Source organism: Gasterosteus aculeatus, chromosome 4, assembly GCF_964276395.1.
Source record: "Gasterosteus aculeatus chromosome 4, fGasAcu3.hap1.1, whole genome shotgun sequence".
Classification (NCBI taxonomy): domain Eukaryota; kingdom Metazoa; phylum Chordata; class Actinopteri; order Perciformes; family Gasterosteidae; genus Gasterosteus; species Gasterosteus aculeatus.
In genome coordinates this window covers 31,040,037-31,053,259 of record NC_135691.1, presented here as the reverse complement: position 1 = coordinate 31,053,259, position 13,223 = coordinate 31,040,037, and the positions used below count along the sequence as shown (strand labels likewise).

At 44.1% G+C, this 13,223-nt stretch overlaps 1 protein-coding gene across 1 annotated transcript in view; it reads left to right on the top strand.

Moving 5' to 3' along the window:
• The first annotated feature begins 11,766 nt into the window (after nt 1-11,766).
• Nucleotides 11,767-13,223, top strand: part of plxna4 (plexin A4) — a 198,880-nt gene continuing 197,423 nt past the window's right edge. The window contains exon 1 of the mRNA XM_040175345.2: nt 11,767-12,313. The gene's annotated coding sequence lies outside the window, so the exon portion shown is untranslated. The remainder of the gene's footprint in view (nt 12,314-13,223) is intronic.

Genomic DNA, 13,223 nt, shown 5'->3' with positions numbered 1-13,223 from the left:
AAGATAGCAGGCAGTTTAGTTTAGCGAGACTCAAATCTTGAACAAGTTATATCTTGTGTGTTTAATCCTTTGAAAAACGCAGGTGTAGAAATTGCACTTTGGGGTTTTATGGAGCTCTACTAGTTCTCTGCAGGTGTCTGCTGCTTGCCTGCTGACCTCATCGCACCAAAAAGACTCACTACAAAAAGTCACTGCAGCCGAGAAACAGTTCCTCCTTTAACGGTGAACATCAAAAATATTCCCTCACTCTTTTTCTTGCAGATTTCAGTTTTTTTTAGTATTTTGTGTGGTGCAATAAGCTGCTTTTGCTTTAATTAGCATATCCGTGTCCGTCCGATCGGCAGCTTTGGTGTCGTCGCTCCGGACAGTGACGGGTTGAAAGAGCAACAGAGGTTGGAGCAGAAGAGGAGGCCAGAGAGTGAAGGTCGCAGAGCTGAGAGGGATTAGGGATTGATTATTGATTGCTGTGGAGTTGTCAGGAGCCATAGTCTATTTTCTTCCCTTTGTTTGTGTTTTCTTTCCACCACCGTCTCATTTATCGACTGAGCGGGAGATTGGTGGAGAAAGAAAGTCCCACAAATGCAAATCTGTCTAGCTTTGTCATGCATTCATTTCGCTGTCTGTGTTTAGAAATATTGAATTCAGAACCAAGTTTAGACAATAGCAAACCACAAAAGAAGGAGGTTGAAGGACGGAACGAAGAGACGCGGAAACAAACACGCACATCAGCAATGTCTTCGTTCTTATTAAACAGAGCACATCAGCGTTAAAGAAATAACCTCCAGTTTCCAATTCCCAAATCAAACAAGCTCTCATTAAAACCTCGTCGCCCGCCGTCATCTCACAAATCACTTCCACAAATTCCATTTCATGGAAGCACACATATTCCACCCCAAGATGGAAACCAAACATAATCCTATGCTTCATTTCCATTCAAATAACTTCAAACCAAGGGGATTCTTATCAATCATCACGGCTAATGTGCTCCACAGATTTCTCCGTCTATCAGCATTTATCAGCGTGTGTGTTTTTTTTTTTTTACATGTCAATAGAATTCCCTGACTCAATTATTCCATTAAGGAGAGACCAGTAGCACGCAGTGACTAAATCATCAAGATCTCTGACACACACAAGTCTGCTTTGAACACTACACAGTCAGTAAGCTATTTCCAGTTAAGGGTGAGAGTGTGTGTGTGTGTGTGTGTGTCTCTCTCTGAACAGTGGGTGTTCCCATTCTTTGGTGGAATTTTCCCCTTTTTGCAGAGACTTGTCTCCTTGAGCAGTGGGGAACATTAATCTACGTCAGCCCTCGAAAGTTTTGTGTGTCTCGGTCAGCACGACAGTGTGTGTGGTGTTGGTTGTGTGGGAGAATGTGAGTGAGGAGCAACAAAAAACAGTCTTGTGTTAGTCAGTGGTTTTTGTAACTGTGATTTGTGTGTGTGTGCGTCTCTCCTACACAGAGACACACAGTCCTGTGTGTGACTGGCATGCTGAGTGCAGACTGCAGCACGGTGTCCTGCACTCCTTATTCTTCTACACAAGGACTCCACATTTAATGAGTTATCTTGGGACTTGAGGTTTTTAACATACACACAAACGCACACACACACAGAGTGTGTTCACTTATGCAAACATTTGTGTACTTTCGAGGACTCTCAGCAACATAATAAATTCCCTATAACCCAGATCCTAATCTCATCCCTCCCATTATATGAAAACTCCTAACTAACTTTATTTTATTATGTTTATTTTGTCATATTTATAATAGTCGCACAATAGACCCAATTTTCATTTCATTAAAAATCAAATATAATGTGGTTCTCTGATGGTATTTTGATACGAGGCCATCGTTTGCAAAGAGTTCCAATCTGATCAAGTAAGTGTGAATGCAGCCCACACGAATACACCTCCACCACTACACACACACACACACACACTTATCTGGTTGCACACACACAATTAAAAACTAATTAAAAGAAAGAAAAAATACAATTCAGCATTATGGAATAAGAATTCAGTCTCTTCTCTTAAAAGCACAGAGAAAAGAGAAACACAACCTGACACACACACGCATGTATCTTGATATATAGGTATTACAAGGCCGGGTGGCGTCTCCAGAAGCAGGTGATAAACAGCAGTTTTCTTCTGTGTGTGAAACTGTCCCCTAAATGTCACCTTGTGGAAATGCTGCACAGGCTCTGCAGACTGCTGTATGCCAACACACACACACACACACACACAGAGATAGAGCTGTATAGGGTAAATACTATATACTGTAAAGAACACACAAAAGAGCACGAAAAGCATCTGCTCCCTCTTCATTAGTGCTTCGTAGTTGATACGCACAATATGTACGCTGATACTTCAGATACCGCAGGATTCGTATTGGTAATTTAAGCTGTGCTTCCCAATTACCAATGCTCGGCCTAACTTTAGGTGGATTCTTTAAATCCTTTAAAAAAACCAAAAACCTGTAGACAAGAATGTAAAGATCCCAGCTTTGGCACTATTAAAATATGTGTACAATATGTGTGAGTCAGAATGAAAATGAGAGGGATCGCTCACACCAAACTCTCCACTTTCAATCAATAACCCCGTGATTCTATTAGACATTGATTGGATCTGAATCCCAGATCCCAAGTCACAAATGTGATTATAAAATGGACAGTCTTGACACTTTATTGAAAACAATGAGGCTGGAAAGAGAAACTGGAGGAAGGAGGGAGTGGGAGTGACTGGCTGGGAAAGATGAATTAATCTTCTGCTTGTCAACTCACAGAAGTCTTCTCCTTCATCCTCTCCTTCTTTGGTGTGATCGTGTGCATTTGTGTGTGTTCATGTGCAAGCCAACGTGCATGTTTCAAGGAAAGATGGACTGGTGTGTGCGGTGTGGAACTCTTGAAATAATATTACAGAGCTACCGACACAGCGTTTCCATTACAGACGAAAAAACACATGAACAAATGAGAAATTAGATTTGAACTCAATGGGTAATCTGTAATATCTGACAATAGTGTTAGCTTTAAGCATTGAAAACAGCCTGTGACGAGGCTACAGAATCAACGCTATGTCGAAAAATGAAGTCTATGTATTGTGTTTCACAGATATTTATTGAAAATACGAATTGCTCCCGATCATTTTGTTGTAATTCAAACAATTGAGTGCTAATTGCGGAGGTCTGATCACAGGGATATTGGGACTGATCACGGTTACATTTTGAACCTTTTAGCCCAAAAGGCAGCTGATGAAGTTTAACTTTGGGTTAAGTTTGGGGAAATATTGTGCTTTGTGTCTCGCGCATTGCGATCAATACTTTACTGACGCGTTCTGTGACATATTGCAAAATGTGTTCATTGAAAATAGGTTTTCTGTCGCTATTAGTCGCATGTGAGCAACATTTTTAGGATGTAGGAGTGAAGAGTTGGACTTACACTGCGCATGAAAAATGTGCATCTTGTGTGCTCTCTAAACAGAAACTACTCCAGATGTAAACAACTCGGCATCACAAAACATAAATCATGGAACTACAGCTCTTGCGTAATGCAAGTCCCTGAATTAAAACAACTGCCAATCATTTTGGGAGTTTCAAATTTTCCTGGTGTGGCTTTACTCTTCACCCCCTTTTGCATTAGAAATTGTGCCATTACAGAACCTCTGCCAAGCCAGCAAGTCATCAAGCTACAATAATAACAACAATGCACTGCAGCCGGTAACCTTTGTGGACACGACATTCCAATTGGGAAGTGTTGTGTTCAAAAATGAAGAAACGCCGGACGGACAGATCGAAAGGTTAAAATCAAATGTATTTAATAAAAGAGATGGTGTTGTGGTAAAAAGAACATCTCAGCTGAGGAGCCGCTGGTCTCTGCAACCAACAGGCTCCAGGGCCCATTGACCCCCCCCCATAGTGCCCGTCTGTTGTCTCCACCAGCGAACTCGAGAACAATCAGTGTGTTTACATGATGGTATTATTGGAATCTTTGCTTAGTCGGACTATGCTATCTTTTGGGGGGAGGTGCTATTATCCCAATATACATCGCAGTGAATAAATCGAATCATTGGCCGAAAGCATGTCATATCCGATACGATAGGTGGCGCTGTTTTCATTACAACTAGTTGTGATACAGCCATTTCCGCTTGACCGCTTCCCCACTACCAACAACAACAACATCAACATTATGAGAAAGATGGCGAACGAAGAGCAAGGTGAAGCTACATCCCTCTACTATGTGTGCATGATGTTAATAGGAGCACAGCGAATGCGAATGGCGCTATTGGCTGATTTGATAACGGAGAGAAGACGCCGTCGGGATCTCAAGCATGCGCAAAGATGCAAAGTCCAGTTCCTCATCCGATTCACCGTTATATGCCGCAATAGTCGAACTATCAACTGGATCGGATCGAGTTATTCAGGGGTGTTAGTCGGATCGTAGTCGGACCGCACATAGTCGGACAAAGGTGTTTACATGAAACGGATCATTCGATTTCAGTCCGACTAAGCCAGTTATTCGAATCCATGTAACCACGCTGACTGGTTCCTACAGGTATTTATGACAATGCTTAAAGGTGTGAAAGTTAGTGTCCACGCCTCTGGGAGTGGTCTTCTGGTGAGTTCAATGTAACTTCGAATGACCCTCAGTCAATATCAGTTGTTAGTTGTCAGTATTACATGCATGCATTCCAGTTGATTACATCACATCAAATACAATCATAACTGTACATTGATATTATTCTATTACAGTTGCAGAATGACAGTGGTTTTACAATATTGTCATTACTTTACTGATTACACAGTTTCAGAATCATGGCTGTATTCTGTTGTACACTATATGCATTTTATTAATTTTATGAACCGGATTCTCAGTTTATTTCTAATATCCCACAGAAGCGAGGATTCGCATGCATGGCCGTGTGTTTTGTAAGCTTGTCTTCGGCCCGTCTGCGTAGGCGTACCAAACATGCGCCGGTGTTTTTTGCCGAGTGACGCCCGGGACTTAACTGCCGTGTGCGGTTTCTGTAATGGAAGCTGAGATGAAGCTATTTTCAAACCCTTATTTGTAAAACAACTGTAGACTCCAATCTCAGTTTCCCCTTTTACTGGGGAACATTATTTCTACCTGGAGGAGAAATTGCTCGCAAAAAGTGCAGCTTTTAAGTCCCAGTGTACTCATTTGCATTCATTCTGTTCACCGAAGGCTTACAACGCTGTTGGAACGGTTTGTTCTTCCTGCCATGTCATTGTGAAAGGATCAAACTGGATTTTCCCTTTGACCTTAATATATACGTGGTGCACTGTTGGTTTTTCAGCTTAGCACTTTTTATTGGGCATTTATTTCTTTTAATTTATCGCGGAAACATCACAAGCATAGCGGGATTAGGAAGTATTACGACAACTACGACACAAAAGATTCAAATGAGGAATTAACCGATGTGGGACCAATGCGTTACGAGGCGATTTCTTCAGCGGCTGTGATGCACGTGCAAGCAGCAAGCACTGCATCTTGGGCACCCACTGAAATGTTTTAATACCAAAGCTGCCCTGCGTGTTGTATGGCAAACAGACCTGGATATGTTGTTTTGGTGCACTCTTCTATTTTTAGTATTGTGTTCTTGCTTTTCTGTCCTGACAGATTATATCAATGTGACGTTTTGGGATTTTTTCTTCATTCATATGTTCCTTGCTCAAGTGCAAAATACTGTCAAGCGTAGCAACACCGTAGTATTTTGTCTGCATGCAAAATGAATGTGATACAGTCTGCCACTCATTGCTTATGGTAACACATACAGCGCTTTCTGGCAGAGTGCAGCAACACCGAAGGTTTGTGACATGTATTCATGCATGCGTAAGTACACAATTTACAACTCTTCCATGAGACTTGGTAGACAATGATCAATTTGACATGTAAAATGCTTCCCTCCGTGTTCAACCAATTAATATTTTGGGGGTAATTTAATGTTTTCGCTTCCCTCTTCCTTATCTTATCATTGGGGCGCATCATCTATCATCATGTATTGGCTGAATCAAGACAAAATGCCAAGCACACAGTCAAAATGACACATTTTAGACCACATTCAGATAGGATGGTCGATATACACTGTTGGTGTATTTCATCAAGTGGAGAAGGCGGGTTGGTCGGCTCAGCAATAATGAATTGCAGAAAAGGACAATTATTCAGTCTTATTATTTATACGAACATGTATATAAAGCAACGAACGTAGGTGCAGGAGTCTGTGAAACGCTTGTGTTGTCGTGCCCTTTAGAAACTTTCCTGTCTTCAAATATTGAACGAGATGTATTCAGACACATGTCAGACTGATTTCAAGTGACTCGTGCTTTGGTGCGCTTGCTTGTTTGCAGTTCGCACTGAAAGCTACGTCCACTTGTTGAGTTTACTGCAGGTTACGAGACTCAAAATAAATGCATAAGATGCACAAAGACATCCTTGGAAATTGTCATGCAGTGAAGCCAAAGAATATATGGATGAATAAATTTAACAGGACAAGGCTGAAAAATGTGGACCTACAAAATAAAGCTATTACAGAGACCATGTAGGAACACACGCATCCATTTGGCCAATGGATGCACTCCAGACGGGAGGTGGAGGGAGGGATAGGAACAGTGTGCAATGTGGAACATTGCCATTCGACATGTTGGTTAAAGCTCCTGGTGCTTAAATCTATTGGTAACAAACACAATAGATTAAATCCCCAGACTACAGTGACGGTTTCTCAGAACCGCTGGTGTTTGTGCGACGCAAAGACGGCGGACGGATGAGTGAAACACAAGTGACCTGTCATTGGATGCGGTCAGGCTCAATCTGTTTTGGCTCGTGAGAGGGACGGACGAAAGATTACAATTCTGTCGTCTGCAAGCGGGACTTGGTGGGGACAACTGTGGCTGACCGCGTCCTGCAGTTCTTGCTCTGCGCGTTGCCCGCTATCATTGGCTCTTAACACTAGCTTTTGGGTCATTTTAAGGATGTTTACGGAGGAGTTGTTGTCAAGCATTAATTGATTGTATTAATAATTTCAATTTAACAGACAGATCTGAAAATATGGCCGTGCGCGGTTTATTCCAATTTAGAATAACAGGAAAATTGTGTCACTGTGGCGCTTCCCGTAACGACACTGGACATTGGCACCGGGCTTCTGGCAGTGGATGTGAAGCGATACCAGGCTAAAGGGGAGAGGCACGCCGGCCTCTGTGCCTCGTTCCATTTCAGGACTTTATTTTTGGTTGCCATGGCTCTCATGCTTACATGTCCCCCGTTTCTAAAGCCGTGACCATCTGCAGTGCCCATCCCAGGAGTTTAATTCTAGGGGGACAGACAGAGCCACTGGGGGGAGAGTGGGGGATGCAGTCTGGATCTCAATGGACATGAGCTTGGATCTCTGGAGAGATGGCTGGCAAAACATTGACTCACCTGGCCCTGCAGTATGTTGGTACAGACACACACACACACACACATACACACACACCTATGTGGACAGACAGACAGGCAGCTGCTGGCTTGATGGGGAGGCTGATGGAGATGGTACACGGATGGATAAGCACACACACGCGAGATGATGGAAAAATAACTGAAACACATATTTACACAAAAACCGGTAAGTCATCAATATGCAAACTAACTAATTATATGCCTGAGTGACATATCCAACACGCCCGTCCATCCACCCCCACGCACTCACCCTTACACACCCCCACACACACACAAACACGATATGCAGAAATGTCAGCTTCAATATAATTTACTATCCAGTAGGCCACAAACTAGACAGAAAATTGAAAACCTATTCACAATCCAAATCAATGGGATATCAGTGTGTCATTCATTATGTCCATACAGCGCATAAAACTTCATTAGCTCGAGCGACATGCTAATAGATTTTCTGTGAAAATGAAGTATCGTGGAGGAGGCCGACGTGTCCAGTGTTTCAGTGATTTCAAACCGGGAGGAATTGCGTCTTCGAGAGAGTGAAGGGAAAGGACGTCCACTTTTATGAAGATGGACATACTAAATCACAACTGACAGCTCATTCATATCATCACCTCGAGGAGAGAAATGAGCTGTAAATTGACCATAAAGCCGCTACATACACGGTTTGTACACGGGGTTCAGCAGCCTTCTGCATTGAGGGCTTTTCAGTGACAGATGTGTGATGAATGTCTATTATGTGGGTAATACAGTGCATGTGTGTGTGTGTGTGTGTGTGTGTGTGTGTGTGTGTGTGTGTGTGTGTGTGTGTGTGTGTGTGTGTGTGTGTGTTGGGGCTGGCAGGGGAAAGGGGAAGACCCACGGGAACATTGTAACACTGTGGGGTGATCTGCGTTCCCCCCATAGGCTTAAGATAAACAATGTACAGCTGTGTTTTAAGGGGTTCACTGAGTTCAAAATGACACAGGGACGCAATGCAGGCTTATGTGTAGCCACACACACGCACGCACGCACGGTTTTCGGCAAGATGAAGAGAGTTGCTGAAATGACACTGTGCCAGCTGTCAATAGGGTCCACACAGACACACACACACACTTGCACGCACGCACACGCACATCCCTCCAACCCACTTGACTGCATTAAAAAAGGAGGCTTCATCAAAGCTATTCATGTTGCCTCCATAAGTCATCATCTCATTTGGAAGACAAATGGGGCAGTTGGATTGGTCAGCACATTTCAATAAAGAGCCGAGCACCCAGGCAGCCTCCTCCTCTCCTACGAAGGCTTCCGCACAGCACAAACACATTTACTGAACCTTTCGCGAGCTAACATTTAAAACTCTACTTTAAAATCGTTATATAACAATAACCATACAGGTCTTGTCCATTTCTCCCTACACAAGTTCATCTTTTGCCATACAAAAACATAACAAAACAGCTACTCATGGATGTTGGGGATGAGGGATGAACTTTGGTGCCCAACTTCTTAGCCGATTTAAATTTTTAAAATGCTCAAAATACAAATTGGCACCCAATCTGCCGAGAAAAATTGTATCATATGACTGATAACTCTGGAACATAATGGTTATATTGCTTGTTTAGCTGTGGAACAAACCCCATGTTTTTGGTATTGTATGACTATAAAGCAACATATTATATAGAGAACAATACAAAATATACAAATGCTTATCTTTAATGCATGCGTGACCTGCATGTCCATTTTCTACTTATCTGGTCAATATGTTTGAAACAAGTGTATGTTTAATAATACAATTATATTTTCACAACATACTGGTTCATCCTTGAATTAATTCATGCACACGTAGCACAACGATAGGATGCACATCCTATGATAAAGCATAATTAAATCAACCCATTATCATTTGGTCCAAGCATTGGAAAGTCAATGACCTTAACATTCATTTGATAAGGTCGTGCAATCCTGACCCTTATAGAACAACTATTGTCACTGTAGATTGCAGCACTATTGATTTGCTGTGCTTTGAAAGCTATCTGATCTGAGATCCACAGACTGTGTGTAATAATTAAATGAACACCAATAGCTTGCTGATGGCAATGCACTTTCATCCTTCACATGTCTCCACGAGATATTTGCAAAGTATTTCTCAAGGACCAAAGTGTAATGAATGAACACATATTGGACACATATAGAAATCAATGGCCTGTCGGATCGTAATTTGGGCAAAGGGGGGGACAACCCCAAACACACAGCTAATGTTGATTTATTGTGCACATTGATTTACAAGGGTCAGTCTTCTTCAGAGGTGACATTGGATTTGTATACCTTTGTTTGTTTTTGTTTGTTTACAAAACAATCCCCTCAGTCCATTATTTGATCACTTCGAACCCATGGACCTTTATTTAAATTCAAGCAGATGTCCCCGAAGCCTCAAAAGATACCAGGCGGAATCTCCTGGGAATTAGTATACAAAGAAACAACTATTTAATATCCCGGTCTGATGTGCGCCTGAATAAAAGCTCTTTCACAAACCATAGCCACAAATTTACTGTAGCTAATTATCGGCTATCTGTAATGCGCAAACATTTGACAGTTTACGTCACTTTTGCAGTGGATTCAGTCAGGGAAGACAGGGTAGGCAGGTGGGTGAGATCTGTCACGTGACTCCAAAATGGCGTTGATTGGGTTCACGTGTGCCCACCTGTCCGTTTGTTTACAATGATAAATTCCCTTACACGTTAATACTGTCAACTTACTTAAGTCTAAATTAGTGTTGAACATGCATTTCAACAAAGGCTTTTACTTCTTTGACCGGCAGCTGTGGTACATTTTCCAGGTAAGTAAGAAGTTAGTTGTTTTCAGATGCCCATGCAAGCAAACTTTATCGCCATTTGCCCTAAAGTAAGCTCGCGCGCAATGTAAACGCTGGCGTTTTTTTCGCCCCTTTATTTTTGTACATGTCGAAAAATATATAGCGTCTTCCTCCCTCCCCCCTGAAAAGACCGACGACCTTAACGTCAAACCGCATAGAATGACCTCCGTTCCCGTATTGTTTCTGGAAGCTCTACCAGCTTCCATCACGCTGCACACACCGTTGGTTCAGAGGCGGCGGCTCACTGTGTCACCTTTTCTGCCTCTGACGTCACGTTTCGGCCTCGTTTTGTGTATTTCTGTCGCATAAAATGTGTTTACGGTGGTTTATTCTAAGTGTAAACGTTTTGCACTGCACCGAATCGTCGTCTCGTCCGGGCTTGTGTTCCTCGCTGGCTGTGAAGTTGATCTGGCCTGTAGGTGGGGCTCTGAGGCAGTGTTTCACAGCGAGGAACCCCTTCTGGAAGGGGGATTAGGATGCTGCAGCAGGGACACACTCTCCCTCCCCTCCGAAACCGCCCCGGAGCGCAGGCTGCTTCCCCTGAGGGATTCAGGATAAACGTTCAGGGGGCGCGTGAAACATTTTTTTTTTACAAAGTTGCAGTTGTTTTCTTTGAGTCTTTTGCTGCCCCCCCCGACCCCCCATCATCCCCTTCTTTCTCCCAACCGCACAGCCCATCACCGACTCAAGTGCTTCACATTCATTTTTCAACATGAAAGGAATATTGCGCAATATTAGGTCGACCTTGATGGATTATTTTTTTAATGGTAGATCAGGAGAGCGCTATTTACTCCCTACTGGCTTACTTCGTTAAAAGAAAATATTACCTAATTAGGCCTGTTTGGAATATTAATTGCTTAAAATATGGCAGGGGTGGGGAATAGACCCCCCAAAGCATGTTAAAAGTTAATCAAAGCTAAATCCCTTACAACTGTGCAAGTGTCGTAATTGTGTTCCTCTGTTGCCCGATCTCCATCTTTAAATGATCCTGCGATTAGATATTCAAATCCTATGATCTGATCATCTCCACCCTGCATTGTAGCTCATTTGTGTAAATTCCCCCTTTTGGCATTGCCAAATCCCATTCTCAACGGGACGAATGCTCCTTCACCAAAAGCACGCGCTCTTTTTGAGCTCCTATCTGTCATCTTCTTGTTTTCTTTTCGGTGAAACGCATCCACCAAAGGGGCGCAGCAATTTATCTTGAAAATCAACTTCTTTTAAAAGTGCTCCAGAGATCTAAAGTCATTGCGTCCCCGCCTTTTGGACGACATAGATAATACACGCGATTATGTTAACGCGGGGTTTTATTGCCCAGTAATGCGCTCCGAGCCTATTTAGGTGTTTTGCCAAAGACCAAAAATTAAACCCAAACGCAGGATGTTGCAGCATCCTTCTCTCTCTCTCTCTCTCTCTCTCTCGCTCCCTCCCTCCGCCGCCCCCCCTCGTCGTCCCTCCCGCGCGCTCTATCCCCCTCTCTCCCACTCTCACTCCGCTGCAGCACCCTCGGCGGCTCAGTTGAGCAGGAGCACCGCACGGAGTCACATCTATGCACACACGCGCTCTCGACCCAACGCGCACACTCGCACGTGCACGCGCGAACACGCACAGCCTCCAGCGGGAAGCCCGCGCGGCGCAGCGGCTTTTTGCAGCGGCGTACAGAGTGCGCCCTCGCCGGGGAATGGGAGGCGCGGTTGGCCGGTCTCAGAGCGCTCGGAGCGGCGTAGCGAGGTGCTGCTGATCGGGGACGCGGGGCTGGAGGTCTGCCGCTATGTCTTTCGCCTGTGCAGGGATCGCCTTCTAAACTCCACCTCTCACTCGGGATTTAAAAGCGGACAAGCCGTTTGATCAAGGATATAACATTATTCTAAGCGTTTCTCTCTTTTTATCTTCTTTTTTTTTAAGGGGGTGGGTGGGGGTGAGAGTGAACGGAGTTTGGGGGGAACGCTCCTCTCTGGACGTGCCTCTTATCCGCAGTGTCGCTGCGGCTGCGGCTGTGAAGTGATATCTGCGAAGATTACAGGTAAGGAAATGAGCTTTTTCACGGAATTCGTTCCCACAGACAGACACGGGAGGGGGGGTGGTGGTGGTGGTGGTGGGGGGGCAAAAGCTTCTGGGTTTTTGTGCGTGTGTGAAGGGTTGCCACTGCACCAGCCAGGTGACGGGAGGCGTGTTGCACCTGTTCTAGCTGCGCCATGCGCGCTCTGCCCGCTCTGCGCTCTCCGGCGCTCGGGCGGGTTTCCTGCCCAGCCTGCCCATTTGGATCGGAGGCTTAAAAAGAGCAGAATTGCGGAGCATTTTAATGACCTTCTATTTATCTTAACTTGGGACCCGTCATTGACATGCTGCTCTATATCATCCATGCCCTTCACTATAAGCCTGGGAGAGAGAGAGAGAGAGAGAGAGAGGGAGAGAGCGGGCTGCATACCCGGGTTGTGCTGGTTCTTCTTGCAGCGTAAACTGTGAAGGTTAAAGACAGAATAATGTGTCTGTGATTCCGCGTCGGATTTCCGCAGTGGCTTCGGGGATAAGCCCGGTGCGGAGGACCAGCCCCGAGTGGACTGCGAGGGTGATTTCAGATCGTGTCTCGGCTCTACATCGTGGAAAATGGGCAAAATGTACGCGGTGCTCCTCCCGGTCTTGTCAGGATGCGTGGCGAGTGTAATTTTGTGACCCGTTTAAAAAACATTGTGAGTTATAGAAGGAAAGTTAAGGAAAGAAAGTTCTTTAATACGCGCTTTAAGGCTTGTCCTGCATCACGTGGAGATCCACTTGGGATGACTCTTTGTAGACCGAAACTATTCAAGCATCGCACGCCTGTTTCAAACTCGTTCTTTATGACATCAGGGTTTGAAAACATGGAATATTTGGCCGTATATTTTCCTTTTTGATATATAGATAATGTCCATGCCAGTGTATGTCTATATAGGTAT